The sequence below is a fragment of the Vombatus ursinus genome, unplaced genomic scaffold, assembly GCF_900497805.2.
Source record: "Vombatus ursinus unplaced genomic scaffold, bare-nosed wombat genome assembly UNPS02014832.1, whole genome shotgun sequence".
NCBI classification, from domain to species: Eukaryota; Metazoa; Chordata; class Mammalia; order Diprotodontia; family Vombatidae; genus Vombatus; species Vombatus ursinus.
Genome location: NW_020954610.1, coordinates 23,094,026 through 23,100,025, shown reverse-complemented (window position 1 = coordinate 23,100,025; position 6,000 = coordinate 23,094,026).

The following is a 6,000-nucleotide window of genomic DNA, read 5'->3' as shown; positions in this document are numbered from 1 at the left end:
ATGAGAAATCATCATTCTGTAAGAGTCAGTTGAAGATTTAAAATTAATGGTGGTTAATTCCCTCCTCACAAGTACTGAAGTGATAATAATAATAATAATTAGACATAATAATAATAATACATCATCATCATAATAATAGTAATAACAGTGATAATAATAATAATAAGGAGGAGGAGGAGAAATTCTATTGCTTTCCCCAGGGAATATATCCAGAATTCAACAAAGAATCTCTCAAAGCCTCCATTAGATTATAAGGACAAGGATTGTCTTTTCTCTCTTAGGGACAATTTAGTACTTAGGATCCCCTGCATAACACCAGAATAAAAATTTTGTGACTGAAGCCTGCTAATGGTGAGGGTAAAAATTTCAATCTAAGTATTTGGAATTCCACCAGCAATTTTGATCATTGGAATGGATCACTGAGTGTGTAATACAGTCTATGCTCTAACTAAACTTTCTCAGAAGAACGACATTTTCATCCAGATATAAATAGATGCAATCAATCAATCAATCAATCAATCAATGTACAAGTGCTTAAGTGCCTACTATGTGCCAAGCACATGCTAGGGCCTGAGAATACAAGAACATAGAATAAAACAGTGCTTACTCACAATGATCTTAAATTCTAATCCAGGAGATAACACATAAACATAAATACAGCATAATCATAAAGTTAATAGATACAAACATAATGATAATACAAAACATAATTTAGAAAGGAGGGCACTGGAAGTTGAGGGGATCAGAAAAAGATTCATCAAGAAGGTGGTACCTGAGCTGTATGAGAGAGAGAGAGAGAGAGAGAGAGAGAGAGACAGACAGACAGACAGACAGACAGACAGACAAAGACAGGGACACCCTGAGGTGGAGGTAAGGAAGGATTGAATTTCAGGCATGGGAGATGTCAATGTAAAAGCTTAGAGATGGAAATAGAGTGTCTTGTGAGAAACAAAGAGACATTAAACTGAATTGAAGTGTGGGAGATGGAGTATTGTCCAATGTTACTAAGTTGTACAAGACTTTCAAACCTAAGCAGATAAGTTTGTATTATATTGTAGAAGCAATTAGAAGCCATTGCATTTGGTTGAGTAGGAGAGTTACATGGTAAACTCTCTGCTTAAAGAAAATTACTTTTACAGCAGGATATAGGTTTATGATTGACTATAGCAGTAAGAGACTTGAGGCAGGGAAATTGCTTATGGAACTGTTGGAATAATTCAAGTGAAAGGTGTTAAGAGCCTGGACTAAGTGGTAGCTGTATGAGTGGAGAAAATGTGTCAGATGTGAAAGGTTGCAAATATAGAAACAGCAAAATTTGGAGAATAATTAGATATGTGTAGTGAGGGAGAGTGAGAAGTCTGTACTACAAATCTCAGTCATTGGAATCATGGTGGTAGTTTCAACTGAAAGGGAGAAATTTGGAAGAAGGGAAAGAATTAGGGGGAAAGATAACAAATTTATTTTTTTTAGAAATTTTGAGTCTAATATGCCTTCTGTACAATCAATCTGAAATGCCCAATAACAATTGGTTGTATGGAACTGAAACTCAGGTGAGATACTAGGGTTTGATAGATAAACACTTCTCTAAAGCTCTCTCTATCTCTATCTATCTATCTATGGAGAGGGTGTCATCTGCAGAAAGCTGCTAGCTAAATCTGAGTTCTTGATAAAGCTACTAGAAGAAATAGAGTGTTAGTAGCTCTTAATCTTTCTTTTGTGTTTTATACCCCTTTGGAAGTCTGATTAAGCCTATGGACTCCATTTAATAATATTTACTTGGCTCTGTGAACTCTGAAGTATAACCATACTGCCCTATATTAATTTCTTCACACACAATATTCTGTATCCTTCCTCTGTAGTTTTACACAGACTATTCCATATGCTCTTCCTCCTTACATCTGCCTCTTGGGATCCCTGATTTCCTTCAAGCCTCAGATCAAATATCACTTTCTGTAGTAGGTCTTTCCCAGTTGGCCCAGCTGCTCGTCTCTGGTTATCTTCTATTACTCTTTATTCATCTAGTATGTATATACTTATATGCATGTCGTCTCCCCCATGGGAGCATAAGTTTCTTTGCTTTTTCTTATATTATCAATGCTTGCTATAGTACCCAGCCTATATTATGTGATTAATAAATTATTGTTGATCAAATGTTTTAATGAAAATCAATATGTTAATATTTTGACATTTTTCCTACTGAAATGAAAGAAAATGCAAGCATTTTCAGTGTCAACATACATTCATACACTTTTGGCCTTCCTACATGTTTGAGGTATAGTATTTCATTTCTCCCATATCTAATATTACTTACATCTTCCTTGCCTACTAAGACAATGTTTATTCTTTCAAAATTCAGGATGGAAACAAATATTCTTCAAAATTGCTGTGTCAATATTATCAAGAGAAGGGGTAAGGGAGAGAACAAAGCTGCGGGGATGGGGAAAAGGATGATTGAATTATTTTTCCAGGAGGGACCTGATGCGTAATTTAAGAAAATTAGTAAGAAGTTATTCTGTGTACATGTAAGGAGTTCATTCTGAAACATTTAGATTCCAGTGACTGCAAAACAAGCTTGACATTTTTAAATAATATATATTAGCAGAGATGAAGGTGCTTTCAAACAGGCTTCATGGTAGACCAGACTGAGCAGCCTGCTACAAACTGAGTCAATAGAACCTTTGACAAGGGAATCAATGTAATTCTCTATATCCCTGCTAGAAATGCCATTCAAAATTGATGACAAAAATCCTGATGAATTGCCATTTTGGTCGAGCTTTCATATTCCCCATCCTGACACCACATATGATGACTTGACCTATGCTACAGGCTTCTGAAATTAGAGATGAAAAGTTAATGACTGAGTTGCACTCACAGATTTCTCTTCCTGCTCGGTGGAAATGAACTTACAGAAATGACTGGGGAAGTAGGGTTGGCATCTGCTTCTTAAGAAAAAATAATTCTCAGGAAAAAATAAATATAGAAAGCAAGTCCTGGTGTGCACAATCTGTAGTAGCTCTCCTGTAGTCCCTCATTTTTTCTGGCTCTCCTATCCCAAGCACGTAACTACTAATTACATTTCAAAAGAGACTTGGTGATTGAGTTCAGCTACCCAGTATTGTAAAAACAGAAGACAGCTTTGTTTCCACCTTTTTGCCTTCACTCAACTAGTCTTAACCCAGTAAATTTTCTACATTATGCAGTTTTTTTTTTTAACTGGAGATGGAAGACCATTTCAAAACTTTGCTTTCCTGATTGTTCGGAAAAGCAAAGGATAAATTTGAAAAAAAAATAAAAGCAGATGACTCAACAAAGATGTACTTTTGTTTTTCTTATTACTAAAGTGTTTTGAGTAGTAGCATAACATAATGGATAGAGATCAGGTCTGGAAGTCAGAAGGCCTGGGTTCAAGTCTAATCTCACACATATATGACACTGGGCAAGTCATTTACATTTAGTGCTCTGGGCCTGAGGTGTCAAACTCCCACTTGCACAGACTGAATGCTAACCAAATAGATTAAATGGTAATTGGAAAATGTTTTAAAAAATAGGCAAAAATACAATAGCACATAGATAATGTTATTTTATGTTTTTTTTCTAGTCCATTTGCACCTTCAATGATCCATTTCTATTTGGGTTAGCCATCACTGCTCTAGGCAGGTATCCCAAACTCTAAATTAGAGAGAAAATCCCAGCCTAAATTAGCAATTAGTTCCTTCAACTGGGAGTTCCCCATAATAATGAAATCACCAGTCCAGTACTTATCCCAATTCAATTATTTAATATTCAAAATCTAATTCTCCCCAAGTTTTAACCAGGAATTATGGCACTTGTAATCAATTCATGGTAGGGGAAGGGTGAACAAAGAGTATGTGTCTAAGAATGACTACTCCTGGGAATAGTTGCCATAGACTAGAGATACTTAGTTCATGCATGAAAGCTGAGGAAGTTGACAAACTGGAAAGGAGATAGGGTAAAAGTTGGGGGAGGGAGGTGGTGGAAGAAAACATTGTGATCCACGTACTAGACAGTGAGGAGGAGGAATAGTGACCTAGATGATACCTACATGTATCTAAATGCTATATAATTAATGACAGTGAATTTTTTGGTAGAAGTGATTCTTGGCTTTTGGTGGCAGAAAGAAGATCTACAAGTGGCAATAGGAGGGAAGAAGTATGCTAACTTCTTCTGGCTGTTAGTCTAGGGGTATGAATCACAAGGTCTGGAGCTAGAAAAGATTTCAGAGGCCATCTAATACAAACTCCTCATTTTACAGATGACTAAATTGAGACCCAGGAAGGTAAAATTACCGGCCCAAAGTAAAATAGGCAATAGTTATCAGAGGGAGGATTTGATCCCAGGTTCTCTAACTGAAGTCAGCAATCTTTTTACCTTAACAAAGTGCTTCAGCATCCAGCCTCAAAAAGGTTGCTAAAGGATAGTCTTTAGGAGAAAGTTAGTTTTGAATGAAAACAATAAGAGGGAGGCAATGTAAAAAGGAGAACTCGAGGTTGAAGGAAAGATTGTTAACAATTGAAGAGAGCTTTAGAGGACGTGGGCACAATTTAAAAAAAGAATACATGGAAAGAGCAAGCTGAGTTTACTGATAGTGGAGGGGAGAAAGTTGTAGCAGCAGGCCTTCATCAATTTTCCTGATGACTTATTTGCTTGCTAAAAGTAGATGATCCATATCCAAATGTCATACCCACTAAAACATAAAATGTGATAAAACTCTCAAATGCTCTTGTTCATGAAGACATTTTGCAAGACACTTACATAAATATTTATTCTGATCCATGGTTGTGCTTTATGTTATTTGGACTTTATGCTTCTGTATAAGCTTATAATCATTTCTACTGTAGTTTGTATTTTTTTAAATGTCAAGCTCAGTGATGGAGAAGACTTCAAGTTGTCACAGCTAGGTGATGGGGCAAACCTTGGTTTGCTTCAAATAATCTAAAATCTTAATAATCCAGTCATGAATAAGAATGAATCAGCCATATTGTTAGATCTATTGAAACTATTTTTTCCAATCTCACGATTCAATAGATATTCAGAGATGTTTTGGTAAATGTTTAACCATTGGCTTTCCACAAAGGTGTAACATACTTTGAAGTTTATTCTGCATTATTAAAATTTTCTCCATCACTTTCTCAAGTCTAGACAATCAAAAACAAAAGAAATCAAGCTCTGATTTATAACATTAGTTGATTGCTGAGGTATAAATGCTGACATTTAAAATAAAACAACTGGCTCTGTCAAGCTCCAGAATAACCCTGAATTTAACACACTGGATACATAATACTATTTGAAACCTCATGGCAGGGATAGGCTGATGCTGTAGGAGGTATGTAGAGGAAAAGGTAATCACATGTTATAGGTAGCCTTAAACTACAATGGTGAGACTGAAATTTCTGTTAAGTGTAAAGGGGTGGGGTCATCTTACCTATAAGCTAAGCAAATCACAAGAAATGATAATGTTATCCCAATTCAGACTATGCTTGGATGGAAGCATCCACAGTACATCTGTCAAAAGACTTGATCCAGCCTGGATAGAGAGGAAATGGTAGAAGTGAAAGAGATGGAAGAGAAAAGGTAAATTGAATGTGGAGCAAAGGCTTACCCTTGTTTGCTTATATGCCTTACCTCTACTTACAGGAGCTTTCCTAGATCATGGTCATATTAGAGAGTTTTAAGTCTTACTGTGGCAGTCATTGAAGTTTTATATTTTCTTCCATACAGGATCTGAGGCTTTATAAGTCTAGTGCTAAGAGACAAAAGGTTCCTAGGCACTGAGATTTTAGAATTCTTTAACTAGTTACATCATTATAACTTTCTTTTCCTCGCATTCAACACTAAAGCAAGAAGTATTACAAGAGAGTGAGGATGTTTGAACTAATAATTTCTCAGGTACAGAAGGTGGGAAGAGGTTGCTGTGGGAAATTGATAGTAATTGTTTTCTGCTTTAAGTCTTTTGATTTACCTTATATTCTAATTTAAGTA